Source organism: Bos grunniens, chromosome X (assembly GCF_055505025.1).
Source record: "Bos grunniens cultivar Pamir isolate PY7600 chromosome X, Bosgru_T2T1.0, whole genome shotgun sequence".
In the NCBI taxonomy this organism is placed as follows: domain Eukaryota; kingdom Metazoa; phylum Chordata; class Mammalia; order Artiodactyla; family Bovidae; genus Bos; species Bos grunniens.
In genome coordinates, this window is record NC_141194.1 from 762,902 (window position 1) to 782,862 (window position 19,961).

The 19,961-nt window shown below is 49.7% G+C and overlaps 1 protein-coding gene across 2 annotated transcripts in view; it reads right to left on the minus strand.

The window, feature by feature from the left end:
* P2RY8 (P2Y receptor family member 8) overlaps window positions 1-19,961 on the minus strand; it is a 49,094-nt gene that overhangs the window by 15,782 nt on the left and 13,351 nt on the right. Inside the window, exon 2 of one of the 2 annotated variants that reach the window (XM_086386050.1) lies at window positions 7,340-7,681. The exons of the other annotated variant lie outside the window; for it this stretch is intronic. The gene's annotated coding sequence lies outside the window, so the exon portion shown is untranslated. The remainder of the gene's footprint in view (window positions 1-7,339; window positions 7,682-19,961) is intronic. 2 annotated transcript variants of the gene reach the window in all.

The following is a 19,961-nucleotide window of genomic DNA, read 5'->3' on the forward strand; positions in this document are numbered from 1 at the left end:
TCAGTGACCCACAGGCCTGCATCCTCCCATACGCAGAATGCCCAATTCCTTCCCTGATACCTGATCTTTGCTATTCAGACCGCCTGCTCCCTTTGTTGCAAACTTGTAAACAGCCTGACCCCCGTCTCCCCGCCTCCTTGGAGCAGTTTTCTCAGAGCTACCAAGATGCTGTCCCCCACCAGGCTCGGAGTCCTCAACATGCCCAGCAAATAAAATACCTCCCTTATTAATTTCCGGTCGTGACTCTATGTTTTAGTCAACGACACTCACCCACACAGGCAGACGTTTTACCGTGCATGCTGTACACATCGCCTGCCATGACCTTCTCACTTTGGGCGTTTATGAACGCCTCAGTCACGTATACACAGTGTCTCTCTGCCATTTTCTACACTTGAATACCCAGCGGGTGTATGTCCTCTTGCTCCCCAGGCTGTGGGCACTCGGACGCATTGCCTGAACTCTGTACTCTGTAGACACACATCTGTGCAAGCATTTCTCTACATGGCTGCAATAACGTCTTTCAAAGCCCAAATTGTGGTTCAAATGGTGCAGAATCTGCCTGCAGTGCAGGACAGCCGGGTTCGATCCCTGGGTCGGGAAGATCCCCTGGAGGAGGGCATAGCAACCCACTCCAGTGTTCTTGCCTGCAGAATCCCATGGACAGAGCAGCCCGGCAGGGCTACAGTCCACGGGGTGTCAAAGACTCACGTTTACTACGGAGCAACGAACACACACACAGGATTCCGATACAAAGGCTACGCTCATGTTAAATTGAATGCGTTACGTTAGTTAGCAAGGAGAATAGATGTAAAACCAACCCTGGAGACTTCCACCTTAGAAATTAGAACAGGAGGATCCGTTTAAATCCCAAGGGAGTAAAACACAGGAAGTGATAAAAGTGAGAGCAGAAAGCGCAGAAACTGAAAACAGAAAATCAAGAGAGGAAAGAGAAAGACATCAAGAGCTGGGTCTTGGAAGAGATGGAGAAAGTCAATAAACTGCCAGTCAGGCAAAGGAAAAACAAAGAGACTCAGAGAATAAATATATGGACACCACCTGGGGAAGGGTTGGTAGGATGAATTGGGAGATGGAACTGACACTTATATACAACTGATGTTCTGTATAAAGTAGATAACTAATGAGAAGCTACTGTCTAACACAGGGAACGGTACTCACTGCCGTGTGGTGAGCCAAACGGAAAGAAAAATCCACAAAGGAGGGGACACAGGTATGCGTACGGCCGATTCACTTGGCCGTACCCTGGAAACTGAGGCAGCATTGCAAAGAAGCTGTCCTCCAATAAAAACAATAAAAGAGACACAGACACACATCACAAAAATCGGAAACCAGAGACAGGCTGCCACTACAGACCGCTTGCTTACTCACTCAGTCGTGTCCGCCTCTCTGCGACCCCGTGGACTGTAGCCCGCCAGGCTCCTCTGTCCGTGGGATTCTCCAGGCAAGAAAAGCGGAGTGGGGAGGGAGGTTCAAGAGGGGAGGAAGGTATGTATTCCTGTGGCTGATTCATCTTGCCATATGGCAGAAACCAAGACAATATTGTAAAACAATTATCCTTTCATTAAAACTAAATTAATTAGAATTAAAAAAAACACTGGAGTGGGTTGCCCTTTCCAAAGACATTGAAGGAACAATCAAGCAATACTATGACGAGTTCTGTGCCCACAGATTTTGTTACCTAGATGATTGGACCACATCCTTGACACGACCTGCTGAGACACACCCAAGGGTAAACAGGCCATTAGAATCGGTCTGTGTTTATTAAAGAACAGAATCAATAATCATTAACGTCCGCCCCCCCCAAAAAAAAAGCACCATGTGCAGAAGGACTTACTGGTGATTTCTACCAGACTCTTGAAGGATGGAATGATAGCAATTCTCTACATTTTCCCGCCAAAAAAAATAGAGCCACCATCACCCCAGATCCTTCCCACACACGGCGCCAACCTGAAGTTGCAGAAAAGAAAACAAGGGTGGGATGGGGGAAGGGGGCACTCATTCGTCACGCTGTCAACAACCACAGTCCGCCAGCAGCCTGCGTCATCGTTTCCATCTGAGGGGTGAGATTTGCCATGTCACCCAAGGTTCAAGTCACACCTCACACGAGGGCCGAAGAGGTCGACAGTCTCTGCTTCTATTTTCTGGGGTTGACTGTCTTTCTCGAGTTCTCCACTGGCACTTCCTCCGTGAAATGGCTTTGCCAAACCAAGCCAGACCCACCGTTGGGTCACTCAACTCTGTCTTATCAGCGTGATGGTAGCAGCTGTTTCCACACAATCGAGTGGATCATATTCGTGCGGATATATTTCTGGGATCGCTATTGTGTTTCCATTGATCTGTGCGTCTCTCTTTCACCAAATTACACTGCCTTTTTTAAAAAATTATTTTTTATTGCAATCTAGTTGCTTTCTATTGCAGTACTTGACTTTCCTGGTGGCTCAGCTGGTAAAGAATCCACCTGCAATGCCGAAAACCTGGGTTCAATCCCTGGGTCAGGAAAACCCCCTGGAGAAGGGATAGGCTACCCACTGCAGTATTCTTGGGCTTCCCTGGTGGCTCAGATGGTAAAGAATCTGCCTGCAACGCAGGAGACCTGGGTTGGGAAGATCCCCTGGAGAAGGAAATGGCGACACACTCCAGTCTTCTTGCCTGGAGAATCCCATGGACAGAGGAGCCTGGCGGGCTACAGTCCATGGGGTTGTAAAGAGTCGGACACGACTGAGTGACTAAGCACAGCCCCTGGGTTGCTTCAGAATGTTAGGTTAGTTTCTGCTGTACGGCAAAGTGAATCAGCTATACATATACATATATCCCCTCTTTTTTTTGGATTTCCTTCCCGTTTAGGTCAACACAGAGTATGATTCTTTTTGCTCTCCAACTTACTTGGGTATGTAACAATATAAAAAAACAGATCAAAACTCTGCACAATCGTCAACAAGTTAAGTATAAGGCTTTTGCATTCACAGAATAACATGTGTGCTTTAGTTTTTAGGCTACTGATTCTTTTTTTTTTTTTTCCAAACTTTAAACTTTTTATTTTATATTGGGGTCTGGCCGATGAGCAAGGTGCCACAGAGGCCTGGGTGGAGTTCCCTGTGTTGTACAGTAGGTTCTCATTGCTCATCTATTTTATGCATAATTTCAATGGTGCATATTTGTCAATCCCAATCTCCCATTTTTTGTTGTTGTTAAAAAATTTTTTTTATAAACTTTTTTTTTCTGAAACATAGTTGATTTACAATGTTGAGCTCATTTCTGTTGTAAAGTGAATCAGTTTTACATATATATATATGTAAGATTTTTAAGATTCTTAAAAGATTTTTTTTTAAGATTTTAAGATTCTTTTCCCATACAGGTTATTAAGATTCTTTTTAAGGTTCTTTCAGCATATACGTTATTACAGAATATTGAGTAGAGTTCCCTGTGCTGTACAGCAGGTCTTTCTTGACTGTCTGTCTATATATAGTGCTCTGTATTTGTCTGTCCCAATCTCCCGACTGATGCCTCTCCGTCCTCACAAGTTTTAGTATTTTTCCTATTCTGAATGGTTTATGTTCGTATTCACGGAAGAACTTCAGTCGCTAGAAAGGAAAGAAAAGACTATATGTGCTTCACACGCATATTTATAATTAATATATGTATTTGCCTTGATTACAAATATGATCACAAGCTCAGAAATTTGCAGCTGCTTTTTAACCAGTTTTATAAGAGTATATAGTTGATGTACAATGTCGGACTAGCCCTCAGGTACACAGCAAAGTGAATCAGCTACACATGGACACGTACCTCCCCTCTTTTTCAGATTCTTTTTTTCGCTTAGGCCGTTACCGAGTATTGGGTAGAGTTCTTTGTGTTATACAGTAGAGTGACATTAGGTATCTCCTTTACATACAGTCGTGCGTATTTGCAAACCACACAGTCCTGTTCGGGTCTTGAACTGGCCACACCGGAACTCTGCTTTGCTCTCTGTGTGCTGTGCTGATGACCCTGAATCACATCACTTTTTCTGGCCCGTGTGCTGCCAGCAGTTCTCTGTACACAATGTGCAACTTTTACTTCTGTTGGTGGCGTCTGATAGATGCACTCGCATTTTGCATCTTTAAAGATGTGTTTCATATGGATCATTTTGTCAAGTGGAGCATTTTTTTTAAAGTGGTTTGCTTTATGGAATTTGCTCCAATACTCCCTCTGTTTTACGTCTTGGCTTTTTGGCCAAAAGGCATGTGGGAATTCAGCTCCCTGACCAGGAATTGAACCTACTCCCCCTGCACTGGGAGGCAAAGTCTTAACCTCTGAACCACCAGGGAAGTCTCAATATTTTCTATCTTTCAGTTCAGTTCAGTTCAGTCACTCAGTCGTGTCTGACTCTCTTCGACCCCATGGACTGCAGCACGCCAGGCCTCCCTGTCCATCACCAACTCCTGGAGTTTGCTCAGACTCATGTCCATCGAGTCGGTGATGCCATCCAATCATCTCATCCCCTTTTTATCTTTATCATTATCTTTAGGTTACAAAATCTTGCCACTATGTCATGTATATTTCATACCTAGCTCAGGAGTATCTTCTCTAACCAGTATCTAAAGTTTTTCCTCCCTTTTTTTTTTTTTTTAAGTTCCTTCTACTTTTACAATTTTTCTTATTTGGAAAAGAAATAAAACAGCTGCTCCATGAGGAAGGTGGGATGTCAGTTCCCCAACCAGGGATGGAACCCGCTCGCCCTGCCATGGAAGCACATGGTCTCACACACTGGGCCTCTGGGGGACTCCGACATTTTGCTAGTTTTGTGTTGCCCAGGCCATGCTGTAACTGTGCCATCACCCACAGGGACAGTCACCACGCCTGCCCTTGACCGAGGCTCCGTGTCTGCTGAGCAATTGCAAGATGGGATCTGAGAGAACACGCTGGAAGGAAAATGTCAAACTCTCGGGAAGCAGGGGTATCTGAGACATCCGCAAGTTCGCTCACCCATCTGAACTCTGCTGTCTTCCCAGATGGGGCTGTCAGCCTTGCCTGAAGGGGCCTATGTGGGGGCACTGGAGATATCCCTGCAATTCTAACACCTTTTATGAGACGCGGATACTGACCAAGTGATTTTAGACTCTATGTGCATGTGCTAAGTCCCTTCAGTGGTGTCCGACTCTTTGCGACCCCGTGGACAGCAGCCCACTGGGCTCCTCTGTCCATGGGATTCTCCAGGCAAGAAGACTGGAGTGGGTTGCCATTCCCCTCTCCAGGGGATCTTCCGGACCCAGGGACTGAACCTCGGTCTCCTGCATTGCAGGCAGATTCTTTACCATCTGAGCCACCAGGGAAGCCCTTAGCGAGAGGCAAAAAGTCCAGAATAGCCAACACACAACTTAAGGAGAAGGAGAAAATGGGCTCATTGACACCACCTGACTTCAAGACTTATTACAGTAATAAGCTGTAGTAATTACAGTAGTAATTACAGTCATCAAGATGGTGGGGTGGGAGGGAAGCGAGGTAGGGAAATTCAGAGGTAGGGGAATACGAGGCACAAGCTCTCATCTATAAAATAAGCTACAAGGATATTATGTATAAAATAGATTAACTAATGAGAAACCCTGAGGAGGGGATGGCAACCCACCCCAGTGTTCCTGCCTGGAGAATCCCATGGACAGAGGAGCCTGGAGGGCTACAGTCCATGGGGTTGTAGAGAGTCAGACACGACCGAGCAGCTAACACTTTCATAGCTGATTCAGTTTGCCGTTCAGCAGACAAACTAACACCATATTGTAAACCCACTAGGCTCCAGTGAGAAATCGGTCCCGAATATTCATTGGAAGGACTGACGCTGAAGCTGAAAAACACCAATCCTTTGGCCACCTGATGCAAAGAACTGACTCACTGGGAAAGACCCTGATGCTGGGAAAGATTGAAGGCCGGAGGAGAAGGGGGCGACAGAGGATGAGATGGTTGGATGGCATTACGGACTCGATGGACATGAGTTTGAGCAAAGTCTGGGAGCTGGTGATGGACAGGCAGGCCTGGCGTGCTGCAGTCCACGGGGTCGCAAAGAGTCAGACACGACTGAGCGACTGAACTGAAGACATAATTTTACAAGTGTTGGGGAAGATACAAAAAAAAAAAAAAGCTACAAACACATATTGTACAACACAGTTAATACAGCCAATATTTTACGATAGCTGTCAAGGGAGTATTGTCTTTAAAAACTGTGAATCACTAGATTGTACACCTGTAACTTAAACACTATTTTACACCAACCATAGTGAAGTGGAAAAAAAAAAAGAATCATGATCTTTTAGGAATATTTTTGGTAAAAATGTTTTTTTAAGACAGTGCGGCATTGGTGATACGATAGAGAAATGGATCAATGCAACAGAACAGGGCCTACAGAGGCAGACACTCTCCATGAGCTTAACTGATCTTTGACCAAAAAGCATTATAATGGAGCAAAGAAAAAAAAAAGGCAAAAACGAGCAAAGATCTTTGACAAAAAGGAGCGAAGACAGTCCCTTTAAAAAACGATATTGGAGCAACTCATCCATATGCAGGAAAGAAAAATAATCTAGACACAGACCTCACTCCCTTCGTAGTAATGAACTCAAAATGGATCACAGTCCAGATGTGAACAGAAAACAGTAAGACTTCTACACAATAATGCTGAAGAAAAACCCAGATTACCCTGTGTGTGGTGATACCTTTTTTCTTGGCTCGGCCGAAACCGTCACTGGGATTTCTCTAACATCTTAGACACAGCCCCAGAAGCACAATCCATGAAAGAAATCACAGATAAGCTGGACTTTGTCAAAATTAAAAATATGTGCCCTGCCAACAACTCTGTCCATAAAATAAGACAAGCCATAGACTGGGGGGAAATAGTTGCAAAAGACGTATCTGGGGGAGAAAAAAAAAAGACCAGAATCCACAATATGTAAAGAGCTCTTAAAATATCAGTAGGAAAATAAACAACCCAAGTGAAAAAGGGGTGGCCAAAGACCCAAGAGCTTCATCGAAGAAGTTGTCCAGACAGCACAGAGGCGCAGGAAAAGAAGCTACAGGTCGTAAGCCCGTCAGGGAATTGTAAAGTAACACCCCACTGAGGACAAGCTGCCACCTGATGGGTATCAGAATGACTGAGCTCTGAAAACACCGACATCCACCGCCCGCCGGCGAGGAAACGGGAACTCTACTCCACGCCGGGCGTGGGCGCTTGCAAGATATCTTCCACGGCCCTCCGGCCACTCTGAGGCCAGAACCACACTCTAAGTGGGACCTGATGACCTCCAGAGTCCACGTTCTCCAGGGTCCCTCCCCTGTCTCTGTCACCCCGGGACGGTACCTCTGGTGTGGCGTCCCCTCAGGGACTCTGCTCTGCAGGCGGAGCGGTGGAGACGGGGTGGCGGATGGAGACTGCACCGGGCGGCCGTCCCTCTGTGCTCTGAGTGGAGCTCTCGGATCGCAGGACGGCTGAGCACACAGGCACGAGCAGGGCTCTTATCTCTGTCCCCCGTTTACATGTCCCACAGTTGCACAATCGGGGCGCAGAGAATCACAGATCATTTGCATGCCCACACGTGTGTGATTTCCATCTGTCTTCTCCACGACCCAGCCTAGGGTTCTCAGACTCCCGTGTGTTTCTCTCTGCTCTCCAGACTTCGCCAAACGAGCCAGAGTCCACTTTCTACCCAAAGGGGGAAGAAAAAAAAAAAAAAAACCTCTGCAATTCTTTTGCATGACAATGTTTTGTTCTTTAATTTTTTTTTTCCATTGGCAAGCTGCACTCCTCAGCCGTCGGGTCTGAATCACACCTGCAAATTTAGCCTCTGTCTCTAAGGCAGGAAGCCACTCAAAGTTGATGCATTAATTAAGCATTAATTAACGTGAAGCGCCACTGTGTAAAGAAAAAAAAAAAGAGAGAGAGCTGGCCTGGGCTAGGGGGGTTGGGCGGCGGACCTGCCGGGAAATAGGACTTTGCAGGTTGCACCTATTGTGAGAGTCACAAGGGCTTGCTTCGTGGGTGAACCAGAACGCCAGCTGTGTGAAGAAGTGGGAGAGATTTGCTTAGCAGATCAGTAGACAGAGAAAGTCACAGAGACGAAGAGATAGAGGCAGCGATATATAGATAGTTCTGCCCACCCTTGATTCCCCAGTGTATGCGTGCTATGTCGCTTCATTTGCGTCCTACTCTTTGCGACCCTATGGGCACCTCTGTCTACGGGATTTCCCCCAGCAGGAATACTGGAGTGGCTTGCCATGCCCTCCTCCAGGGGATCTTCCTGACCCACGGATAGAACCTGTGTCTTCTGCCTTGCAGGCAGATTCTTTACCACCTGAGCCACCAGGGAAGCCCTGGCAACATGGAAAAGCTCGCTCGCATGCCACTGAACACAGACCCAGTTGCGCGTCTTGGCGATTTCTCAGGAGGTGCTTGGCGTTCCCCCAGAAAAAGATATTTTAAGCGAAGGTGCCACAGTGAGCCCTCTTGGGCACTAGTCTGTATTAGACATAAAACTCCACAGACACGTCTCCTGCCTGGATCCCCCCCCCGACCCCCGCAAGCTCAGCTGGAGAAGGTCAGAGACGAGGGTCTCCCAGTCTGGGCAGACCACACACCACAACCTATGGGGAAAACCTGGTGAATCTGACCTGGCCCGGAGGAAGGGTCTCCAAAGAGCCCGTCCCCCGGAGAGGGTCCCAGATGACCCGGGGGGAGGGGAGCCCAGAAGGACATTTCAGGGCTTGCCAACTTAATTCTGGTTTTCATCTGGAGCCTGGGAAAGACACGGCGCTTTGCTGAGAGTTAGCTGATGGTCTGACCATCAGCCTGTATCTGGGTTACGAGCGAAATGAATACAGATGTTTGGAGATACACGGTCAGACACTGACCACCCGCCCCCCAGTCGGTAAGAGTCAGGTCTGGAAATGAGTAAATGCGAAATGGGCAGAGCTTGGAAGCTGTTTAATGAGGAAGAGGAGATGTCAGTGGACTTCCATAGGAAGTCTTGTTTGCCACCAACCTCAGAGGGAGCTGCAGGGCCAGAGGGCTGCAATATGAGGTCAGAAAACGGCTAATTCTCTTGGGAAACAAAGCTACAATAAACCTAGACAGTCTATTAAAAAGCAGAGACATCACTTTGCTGACAAAGGTCCGTCTACTCAAAGCTATGGTTTTTCATGTACGGATGTGAGAGTTGGTTGGACCGTAAGGAAGGTTGAGCGCCGAAGAATGGATGCTTTTGAACTGTGGTGTTGGAGAAGACTCTTGAGAGTCCCTTGGACTGCAAGGAGATCCAACCAGTCCATCCTAAAGGAGATCAGCCCTAAATATTCACTGGAAGGACTGATGGTGAAGCTGAAACTCCAATACTTTGGATGCCTGATTTGAAGAACTGACTCATTGGAAAAGACCACGATGCTGGGAAAGATTGGGGACAGGAGGAGAAGGGGACGACAGAGGATGAGATGGTTGGATGACATCACTGCCTCGATGGACATGAGTTTGAACAACCTCTGGGAGATGGTGATGGACAGGGAGGCCTGGTGTGCTGCAGCCCATGGGGTCGCAAAGAGTCAGACACGACTGAGCAAGTGAGTGACGGTTCCACAGTGGGTGGGAGGAGGGGCTGCCCACACGCTTGGGCTTCTCTGCGGGGCCAGAAAGGAAGCAGAGACGAACCAATAAAGAGGTGTGGAAGGCTGGGCTCTGGTTTATAGTAGAAAGTGCCAACTGGTGACCGTGGCTTCCCAGTGCCCACAGAGAGAGTGGAAACTTGCCAGTATTGGTCAGTCTCCTGGGGCTGCCAGAACCCAACACTGGGGGGTTAAAACCACAGACATCCATCCTCCCGGAGTCCTAGGGACCAGACTTCTGAGCTCAAGGGGTCCCAGGGCTGAGCTCCATCCAGAGGCTCCAGAGCAGGGTCCTTCCCGCCTCTTCCAGCTTCTGGGGGCTTCCAGGCTACAGCGTCGGAGAAGGCAATGGCACCCCACTCCAGTACTCTTGCCTGGAAAATCCCATGGATGGAGGAGCCTGGTAGGCTGCAGTCCACGGGGTCGCTAAGAGTCGGACACGACTGAGTGACTTCACTTTCACTTTGCACTCTCATGCATTGGAGAAGGAAATGGCAACCCAGTCCAGTGTTCTTGCCTGGAGAATCCCAGGGACGGGGGAGCCTGGTGGGCTGCTGTCTATGGGGTCGCACAGAGTCGGACACAACTGAAGCGACTTAGCAGTAGTAGTGGTGTATATCCTAAATGCTCCTGTATTGTTTTGGGACTTCCCTGGTGCCTCAAATGGTTGAGAATCCACCTGCCAATGCAGGAGACCGGGTTGCGATCCCTGGGTCGGGAAGATCCCCTGGAGGAGGAAATGGCAACCCACTCCAGTATCCTTGCCGGGAGAATCCCATGGACCGAGGAGCCTGGCGGAGCTGCAGTCCACGGGGTCGCAAGAATCAGACACGACTGAGCGACTTACACACACACATGTATTGCTTACTTTGAAGGGTTAACTGCATATGATGCAAATGCTGGCTTCGTTTTGAAAAAAAGCCTCGTGAACACCAGGGGAAACGTAAGGCTGGGTCTGGGGTGCTTTGCTGTATCTCACTGACCTGCTGCCCCGCGAACTCCCTGGCTCCCTGTTCACCCCTCATTTGGAGACCGTCCCTCCCTTGATTCCATCGTCCGCACCCCTTCGGTCAGTGCCGGGTGTCTCGAGCTGACCGCCCACCCACGTGTCTGGGTCTGCGGTCCCCGAGGCTCCTTGAATGCCCGCCAGGACTTGAACAGAAGGAAGAGATGGCCTGGGCGTCCTCACTGTTCACACGAAGCACGTTCCCAGATGCCTCCGTGGACCAGGAGAGCTGGCCGGTGGCTACGGTTCTCATTCCCTTCTTTGCGAAGGTCACAGATGACTCCTTCCTGACCCTGCGTCCCAGAGGGAAGAGCATGAAGGGTCGGGCCCCGGTTCCTGGAGCCCTCGGGCCACATCGTCTGGTGTTTAGGGGGCATCGTCCTATGGGTGTGCGTGCTAAGTCACTTCAGTCGTGTCCGACTCCTTGCCTCCCTGTGGACTGCAGCCAGCCATGCACCTCTGTCCACGGGGCTCTCTGGGGACCCTGAGGTGCAGAGGGGTGAAGGGCCTGGTGTGGGACATGGTCAGCTCTGTGCTGAGTTCAGAGCCGGACACGAGGGTGTGGTAATGACGGAACGCAGGGAGGGAGCCGGTGAGAGGTCGAGGGATGCTGGATGCTCTCTGTGATCTCACAGGCAGAGGGCAGAGAAATGCATGGGGAGCAACAGATGGAGGGACGCTGGGGATGGGGACCGGCCCCGGGGCTGGGGCTCTGGACAAGCTACTCAGCCATCACCTCGTGTCTCCTGCTGAATGGGACCTGCTGTCCAGGCCCCTCGTGTCCCCTGAGGTGACCTGGCATCCAGGCCCCTCGTGTCCCCTGAGGTGACCTGATGTCCAGGCCCTTCGTGTCCCCTGAGGTGACCTGGCGTCCAGGCCCCTTGTGTCCCCTGAGGTGACCTGATGTCCAGGCCCCTCGTGTTCCCTGCCCTGACCTGGCATCCAGGCCCCTGTGTGCCCTGCACTGAGCCCCTGTCCAGGCCCCTCGTGTCCCCTGCCCTGACCTGGCGTCCAGGCCCCTCGTGTCCCCTGCCCTGACCTGGCGTCCAGGCCCCTCGTGTCCCCTGAAGTGACCTGGCGTCCAGTCTCCTCGTGTCCCCTGCACTGACCTGGCGTCCAGGCCCCTCGTGTCCCCTGCCCTGACTTGGTGTCCAGGCCCCTCGTGTCCCCTGCACTGACTTGGTGTCCAGGCCCCTTGTGTCCCCTGCACTGACCTGGCGTCCAGGCCCCTCATGTCCCCTGCACTGACCTGTATCCAGTCCCCTGGTGTCCCCCTGCTCAGAGAATACAGGAACGGACAGGGCATAAATGATGACTTCAGCCCCTGGATCAAGCCATTCCTGAAGCTGCCCCGACATTTCTGATGACCCAGCTAGTCGGTTTCTGCATTGACCTCTGCTTCTCATGAGCCAAGTTTCTATCGTTTCCCACCAAAACCGTTATGACTCATCCACCAGGAGCCAGTGTGCCCCGCCCTTCCAGTGGGAAGACAGAAGTCCACAGAGCCCTCATCTCCTCCTTTGACCAAGGCTTGGACACCACGGTAGCCATGTGCCCTCAGCCATGGGCGCCCACCTTCTCCCCTCCCTGCCTCTGGATCTTAGGCAGATTTCTCAACTCAGAGCCACTGTTTCCATCTCAGCCAGGCATGACAAGAGCACCTTAGGGTGTGGAAGGATGGGGGATGTTTCCCCGTACGCCTTAGGCATCATTAGAGCCCCCATCTCATAACCCGTTCACATCCTTTGTCCTCTCTCTGCAAACCCCATGAGTAACCCTTATGGCTCTGGGGTGCCCGCGTTACACTCACACAGTCTTGAGAAGAGCTGATGTGATGTGAGCCCTCTCGGCACAAAATCGGTCGTGCGTGAGTCTTTGCGACCCCATGGCCCGTAGCCCACCAGGCAAGAATACTGGAATGGGTTGCCATGCCCTCCTCCAGGGCATATTCCCGACCCAGGGATCGCCCCAGCGTCTCTTATATCTCCTGCGTTGGCAGCCGGGTTCTTTACCAGTAGCGCCCCCTGGGAACCCCATTAATAAACGTCGTTAAAATGGACACTTTGTGTCCCCAGGCCTCCGTGGGAGACACTGTCCCCTTCGTGGTCCCCCTGCCCCATCCCGGGTCCCGTGACTCACGTGGCTGCAAGGAGGGTGGCCGTCCTAGGTGAGCAGACTTGAGCCGGGCGGTGGGGAGACCCTCCCGGCCCCCTTCAGAGGGGGAAAGCCCAGATCACAGATGCCAGATCACAGACGCCAGATCACAGAAATGGGGCCGAAGGACAGCTTTCCTGCGTCTTCTGGGGACCCTACCGCCCGTCCGCCCACCAGCCCTTCAACCGACAGGGTCCGCAACCTTCTGGGGACACAGTGGGCCTCCTTTTAACGGTAATCTGTCAGCTGAACGCTTTAATTAAATGCGCAAACGTTACGAAACTCTGCCCGGGGGCAGAACCCTTTGCGATGGAAAAGCTTCCTCTTTTTCACGGTGGGGTCCCTGCAGGGGGACAGGGTAGGGGGGGAGCCAGTGGCACTGGATCAGGTCACCAGAGGGGATTTTACGCATTTTCATAGTACCTCTTTTAAAAACAAGGGTAAAACAAAGTAAGTCTCACCGAAACAGATTCAGGAATCACTTCCTAAAACTTGCTAGTTGATGATGAGAAACTGTAGTAACTTGAAATGAGGTTTCATTGGAATATATTTAATATTAGTTTGTTTTGGAAAAGCTGCTAATTAGGAACTATTTAGGAAATCATACGAAGAAAGCTGAGTGCCAAAGAATTGATGCTTTTGAACTGTGGTGTTGGAGAAGACTCTTGAGAGTCCCTTGGACTGCAGGGAGATCCAACCAGTGCATCCTAAAGGAGATCAGTCCTGGGTGTTCATTGGAAGGACTGATGCTGAAGCTGAAACTCCAATCCTTTGGCCACTTGATGCGAAGAACTGACTCATTTGAAAAGACCCTGATTCTGGGAGGGATTGGGGGCAGGAGGAGAAGAGGAGGACAGAGGATGAGATGGTTGGATGGCATCACCGACTCGATGGACATGGGTTTGGATGGACTCTGGCAGTTGGTGATGGACAGGGAGGCCTGGCGTGCTGCAGTTCATGGGGTCACAAAGAGTCGGACGCAACGTAGCGACTGAACGATGGCAACAACATAGATCCAGACCTGGGATGGCTAGATCATACGGTAGCTCTATTTTTAATTGTATGAGGAATAGATTTACACAGAGTGAGGGCCATCTGTACCGTGGAATATTATACAACCGTGAAAAAGGAAGGACACTGTGACACAGGCAGCAACAGAGAGGAACCCTCAGGACGTGATGCCCAGTGAGAGAAACTCACAAAAACACGGATCCTGTGTGATCACACTCACAGGCGGTCCGACCTGCCTGAGCCATTGTGCCCACTGAGAACGGTTTTGTATTACGCACTTAGAAATCTGTTCTTAAACATCGCACTTAAAAACAAAATAAAGTGAGATAAAGTAACACGAAAAATATTTTCAATAAGGTAAAATATGCATTTGGTGTTATTGTTTAGTAGCTGAAGTGAAAGAAAGCAAAAGTGTTAGTCGCTCGCTCGTGTCTGACTCTTTGTGACCCCGTGGATGGTAGCCCTCCAGGCTCCTCTCTCCATGGGATTTCCAGGCAAGGATCCTGGAGTGGGGTGCCATGGCCTCCTCCAGGGGATCTTCCTGACCCACGGATCAAATGCATGTCTCCTGCACTGGCAGGCATATTCTTTACCACTGAGCCACCAGGAAAGCCAAGAGGGGGAATAAATCAGGAGTTTGGGATTAGCAGACGGACCCAGTGGCAACTCACTCCAGTAGTCTTGCCTGGAAAATCCCATGGACGGAGGAGCCTGGTAGGCTGCAGTCCATGGGGTCGCTAAGAGTCGGACACGACTGAGCGACTTCACTTTCACTTTTCACTTTCATGCATTGGAGGAGGAAATGGCAACCCACTCCAGTGTTCTTGCCTGGAGAATCCCAGGAACAGGGGAGCCTGGTGGGCTGCCGTCTGTGGGGTCTCACAGAGTCGGACACGACTGAATCGACTTAGCAGCAGCAGCAGCCACCACATATAAAGCAGATAAACACTGAGTTCCTGCCCAAGGAATTACATTCAGTGTCTTGTAATAATGTGTAATGTAAAAGAATCTGAAGCAAAATCAAATCACATAAGATAAAAAAAATCATCAAGCTAAAATATAAAAAAGCTTCTTAGATTGGGTAGGGGGGAAAAAAAGGAAATTTCTACACTGATTCTGGTGTGAGCTTTTGGTGTCCTATGCAGAGCATGGAGACTCCACGTGGCTACCTAACCCTTGTTGTTGGGGCTGCCCTGGGCTGGGAGATGACCATGGGTAGCCCAGGTCGCCTGCAGTCACCTCAGGGTCCTTCTAAGTGGTGCAGAGGCAAGACTGTTAGGTGCTTGGTCGTGTCTGACTCTTTGTGACCCCATGGTCTGCAGCACGCCAGGCTTCCGTGTCCATGACCAACTGCCAGAGTTTACTGAATGGAGTCGGTAATGCCATCCAACCATCTCATCCTCTGTCGTCCCCTTCTGCTCCTGCCACGACCAGAGATGAAATCCACGTCCCGTGTGTGGGGAAAGTCCAAGAAAATCCAAGGCAGGGACTTTTCTAACCTTGACCTTCTCCGGTGACCACAGAACAGCGTGCCAGGGTGTGAGACCATCCCCGGAGTGTCCGGGCCTGGGCCCAGCTCTGTCTGTGTCGGGAGATGACTCCCAACAAGCACGAAGTGTCAGGCCTGCGAGCCATCGGCAGCGTGACTGGCCGGGACCTGCAGGGTTTCCCGTGTCTCTGAGTTTCTGTCCGTCTTTCGCTTCCGGACTTGGGAAAACAAAGCGCTTTCCAGGTGTGCGGTGGGTGGAAAGAGACCCCCAGGAGCACGCTGAGAACAGAGTGGATTTCTTTATGCTCCTGCGGAGACATCCCAGGCCCCCTCCCCAGCCCGCCCCGTCCCTCTGCCTCTGCGAAGATGAGTTTGACGGATGCCTGTGGTTTTAAGCTCCCTTCCCTCCTCCCTGACCCAGTTCATGGTCCTTTGTAGCAGCCCGCAGGGGACACGAGCAATAATAACTTTCTCTGTGCACGAGAAAAGACTTTCAAGGTTGACAGCTAACACGTTAAGTTTCAAAGGAGGCATGTGCTTTCCCGACACGCCGTGAACCACACGCCATTTAAAGGTACAACTGCTGGTTGACCTTTGTGAGGGTTTTCAGGGCGGGCTAACTCTTTCTGGTGAAATACGCTCCATGATTCATTGAAACAGCCCGTGGAGAAGCTGTATGTATAAAGACTGCGGAGGGATGTCCCTGGTGTCCAGCGGTTCAGACCTCGCCTTCCGAGGTGATACAGGTTCCATCCCCCGGTCTGGGAGCTCGGATCCCACGTGACTTTCGGCCAAAAAAACCCAAAACATTAAAACAAAAGCAAGACTGGAACAAATTCAATAAAGCTTTTAAAAATGGTCCATATAAAAAAAAACTTTCAAAAAACGATTGGAAAAATGTCGCAATATTCCTGTCCTTTTTCCTTTAAATCTTTTTCTTAAAGTTCACTTTACTGCTTGCTCTCTGCGAACTTGTCTTTCATTTTGATCATTTTTGCAGAGTCTAAATTTAACGTCGTCCAAATCTACCTTGGCACATTTTTTATCACCTCGTCCAACTCAAGACGACAAAAAACAGGTGTTAGCATCGACACATCGAGATGGTTTTTACTTCCTGTAGCAGCACAGGGCCGACGTGCTAAAAGCTTTCCTCCGAGTGAGTGGTCCTCGGGTGAAAACTGATCAGAGCAGCATAAATATATTGTGCAGCCTCATACACAATAGTTTTGTTGCTGTTCAGTCGCCCAGTCGTGTCTGACTCTTTGCGACCCCGTGGACCACAGCACGCCAGGCCTCCATGTCCATCACCAACTCCCGGACTTCACTCAAACTCACGTCCATCGAGTCGGTGATGCCATCCAGCCATCTCATCCTCTGTCGTCCCCTTCTCCTCCTGCCCCCGATCCCTCCCAGCACCAGAGTCTTTTCCAGTGAGTCAGCTCTTCGCACGAGGTGGCCAAAACATTGGAACTTCAGCTTCAACATCAGTCCTTCCAGAGAATATTCAGGGTTGATTTCCTTTGTTTAAAACAATGTATTGGATGTTATTTATTGCCTGGAGGAGGTGAATCCCGGTACAGATCTTCCAATGCATTTAATGAAAAGGAAGATTTGCACAGCTAAAGGTTTATAAAACCCTGTACCTGGCTTCCCAGGAGACTCAGTGGTAAAGAACCCATGTGCCAATGCAGGAGACACAAGAGACCTGGGTTCCATCCCTGGGTTGGGAAGATCCCCTGGAGGAGGAAATGGCAACCCACTCCAATATTCTTGCCTGGAGAATCCCATGGACAGAGGAGCCTGGCAGGCTACAGTCCACAGGGTCACGAAAGAGTCGGACACGACTGAGTCACACACACACACATAGACACATATGCAGCTAGTATGTCAGTTAAGCTTCTATTAATTTCTTTATTATTTATTATTATATTATTTATATTATTATCCTTATTGTTTATTATTTATTTATTCATTTTTTTGAAGTATACTTGATTTACAATGTTGTGTTAATTTCTGTTGTGCAACAAAGTGACTCATTGATACACATGGATACATTCTTGTTCATATGCTTTTCCACTGTGGTTTATGACAGGGTATTGAATATAGTCCCCACGCTATAGAGTAGGACATTGTTAATGGCCCATCATGTACATAATGGTTTGTATCTGCTCAGCTCAAACAAGAATACTGGAGTGCATTGCCATTTCCTGCTTCACGGTTCATTCCTATGGCATTGTAACTGCGTGTTGAAATGTTAAAAACATTAAAATGAGGAAGCGTGACTTTGTGGGCATTTTTCGCAAGGAAATCTGAGTCGTAGGGGGCTTCCCTGGCAGCTCAGATGGTAAATATGATGCTACATCTATTCCGTCCCCACGAAAAGACTCAAGGACACCACCCCTCTTGTGCTAAGTGAAATGATTCAGAGAAAGACAAATACATTATTTTTGTATGTATGTAGAACTTAAAAAAATAATATGAATGAGTTTACAAAACAGTCAAGACATGGAAGCAACCTAAATGTTCATTGACACAGGAGTAGTTGCAGAGTGCTACACATTCAGAGTGGAATATTACTCAGCCATGAAAAAGAATGAAATAATGCCATTGGCAGGACCATGGGCAGACTTAGAGATTGTCACGGGTTTCCCTGATGGCTCAGTCAGTAAAGAATCCGCCTGCCCATGCAGGAGATGGGGGTTCGAGCCCTGGTTCAGAAAGACCCCACGGAGGAGGACATGGCAACCCACTCCGGTATTCTTGCCTGGAGAATGCCATGGGCAGAGGAGGCCGGCGGGGCTACAGTCCACAGGGTTGCAAAGAGTTAGACACCACTGAATACGCAACCTCAGCTTATTCTGCTCACCGTGTCATTCGTGAAAAATCTCATCTGTTTCTCTCACGATTCCTTCTCTCACCCTCGGGTTATTTGGAATCGTCCAGCCCTTGAAGGATCGTTGGCCCTGTTTTAGTTGCTGGCTTGCAGCCTAATTCCATGAGGGTCAGACTGTGTGTCCCGAATGCGTCTCATCCTTTGGAATGTGTGAGGTTTGCTGGAGGCCCAGGAGATGCTCCGTTTGGGAACTGCGTGGACATTATCATTATGTCTGCCGTGTCCGGACGTAGCTAAGGAAATCTGGGGTGAATGACACTCCGTGTACTGGCTTTCATGGTCTCTGACCCTTGTGGTGCATACATGCATTCTCAGCTGCTCTGTTATGTGTGACTATTCTGCGACCCTGTGGACTGTAGCCCCCTGGCTCCTCTTTCCATGGAATTCTCCAGGCAAGAATGCTGGAGTGGGTTGCCATGTCCTCCTCCAGGGGATCTTCCCGACCCGGGGCTTGAACCCCCATCTCCTGCATGGGCAGGCGGCTTCTTTACCACTCAGCTGCCTGGAGGATCCTTGGATTAGGGACCACACCTCAGAGGACTCTGCTGCAAAAAGGATCTTAAAAGACTGTCCTCTGTAAGGACCTTATTTCAAAAAAAAAAAAAAGAGGGGGGGTCATATTTTGAGGTCTTGGGGGTGATGACGTTCCCCAGCTGAACTTCCGAGGTGCCCATTTCAGCCCCTAACGGTCCCACGTCTAAGTCAGCAGTATTTTGGCGTTCCCAGGTCGGCAAGATGTGTGACGGACTAGGCATCAGGTCATTCTGCTGCTTTCCCGCCGAGTGAATGAACACGAGAACTTTCTCTGTGCTCTGACCATTCAGCTGCGCTGTGGGCTACAAGCCACTGAACACTTGTGCTCTGCACACTTCGAATCTGAGGCCCCATCTCCAGCAACCCAGAGGCAGGGCCCCTGGGTGGAGAAGGGCTGGGTTTCCTGGGTGACAACAGGAGACCAGGGGCTGATGCTTGAGAAGGTGATAAGATCGTAGGAAGCAGATGTTTATCTTTCCGTGAAGGGCATGACAAACATCACGTAACACCTCGGGGCACTGACGACCAAGGACCCTGGGTTTCCCACTGTGGTGGGGAATCAAAAAAAAAAATTGACTCTGTCTGTCCTGATACATCTGCTGAATCTCCGAAGACATAACAAAAGATGTCTCCACTTGGGCTCTGACCACAGCATTCAGAATCTGCTCGCTTAGATTAGGGGGAAAAAAATAAATGGTTCAGACGGGAAAGCATCTGCCTGCAATGCAGGAGACCTGAATTTGATCCCTGGGTTGGAAAGATCCCCTGCAGGAGGAAACAGCAACCCACGACAGTATATCTGCCTGGAGAAATCCCCATGGACAGAGGAGCCTTGCAGGGCTACAGTCCATGGGGTCACAAAGAGTCGGACAGGACTGAGAGAGTTAGGGTGCATTTCTAAACTTCGTAACAGAAATATATGCTGATCGATACTAACCAAAGCATCTTTGTTTTTCCTTCTTAAACCCTGCTCCACGTAGTGGTAACCACACTGCCATGCCGCAGACTTTGCACTCAACACAGTGTTCTGATCACTTAGGTCTCAATAAAAGTCGAGGGAACTGGACTTCCCTGGTGGGCTGGTGGTGAAGACTCTGCCTGCCAGTGCAGGGGACACGGGTTCAATCCCCTGTCCGGGGCGGCTAAGCCCGTGCACCGAAGCTACTGATCCCGTGTTCTAGAGCCTGGGCTTTGCAACAAGAAAAGCCCCCGTGATGAGAAGCCTGCACCATAACCAGAGAGAA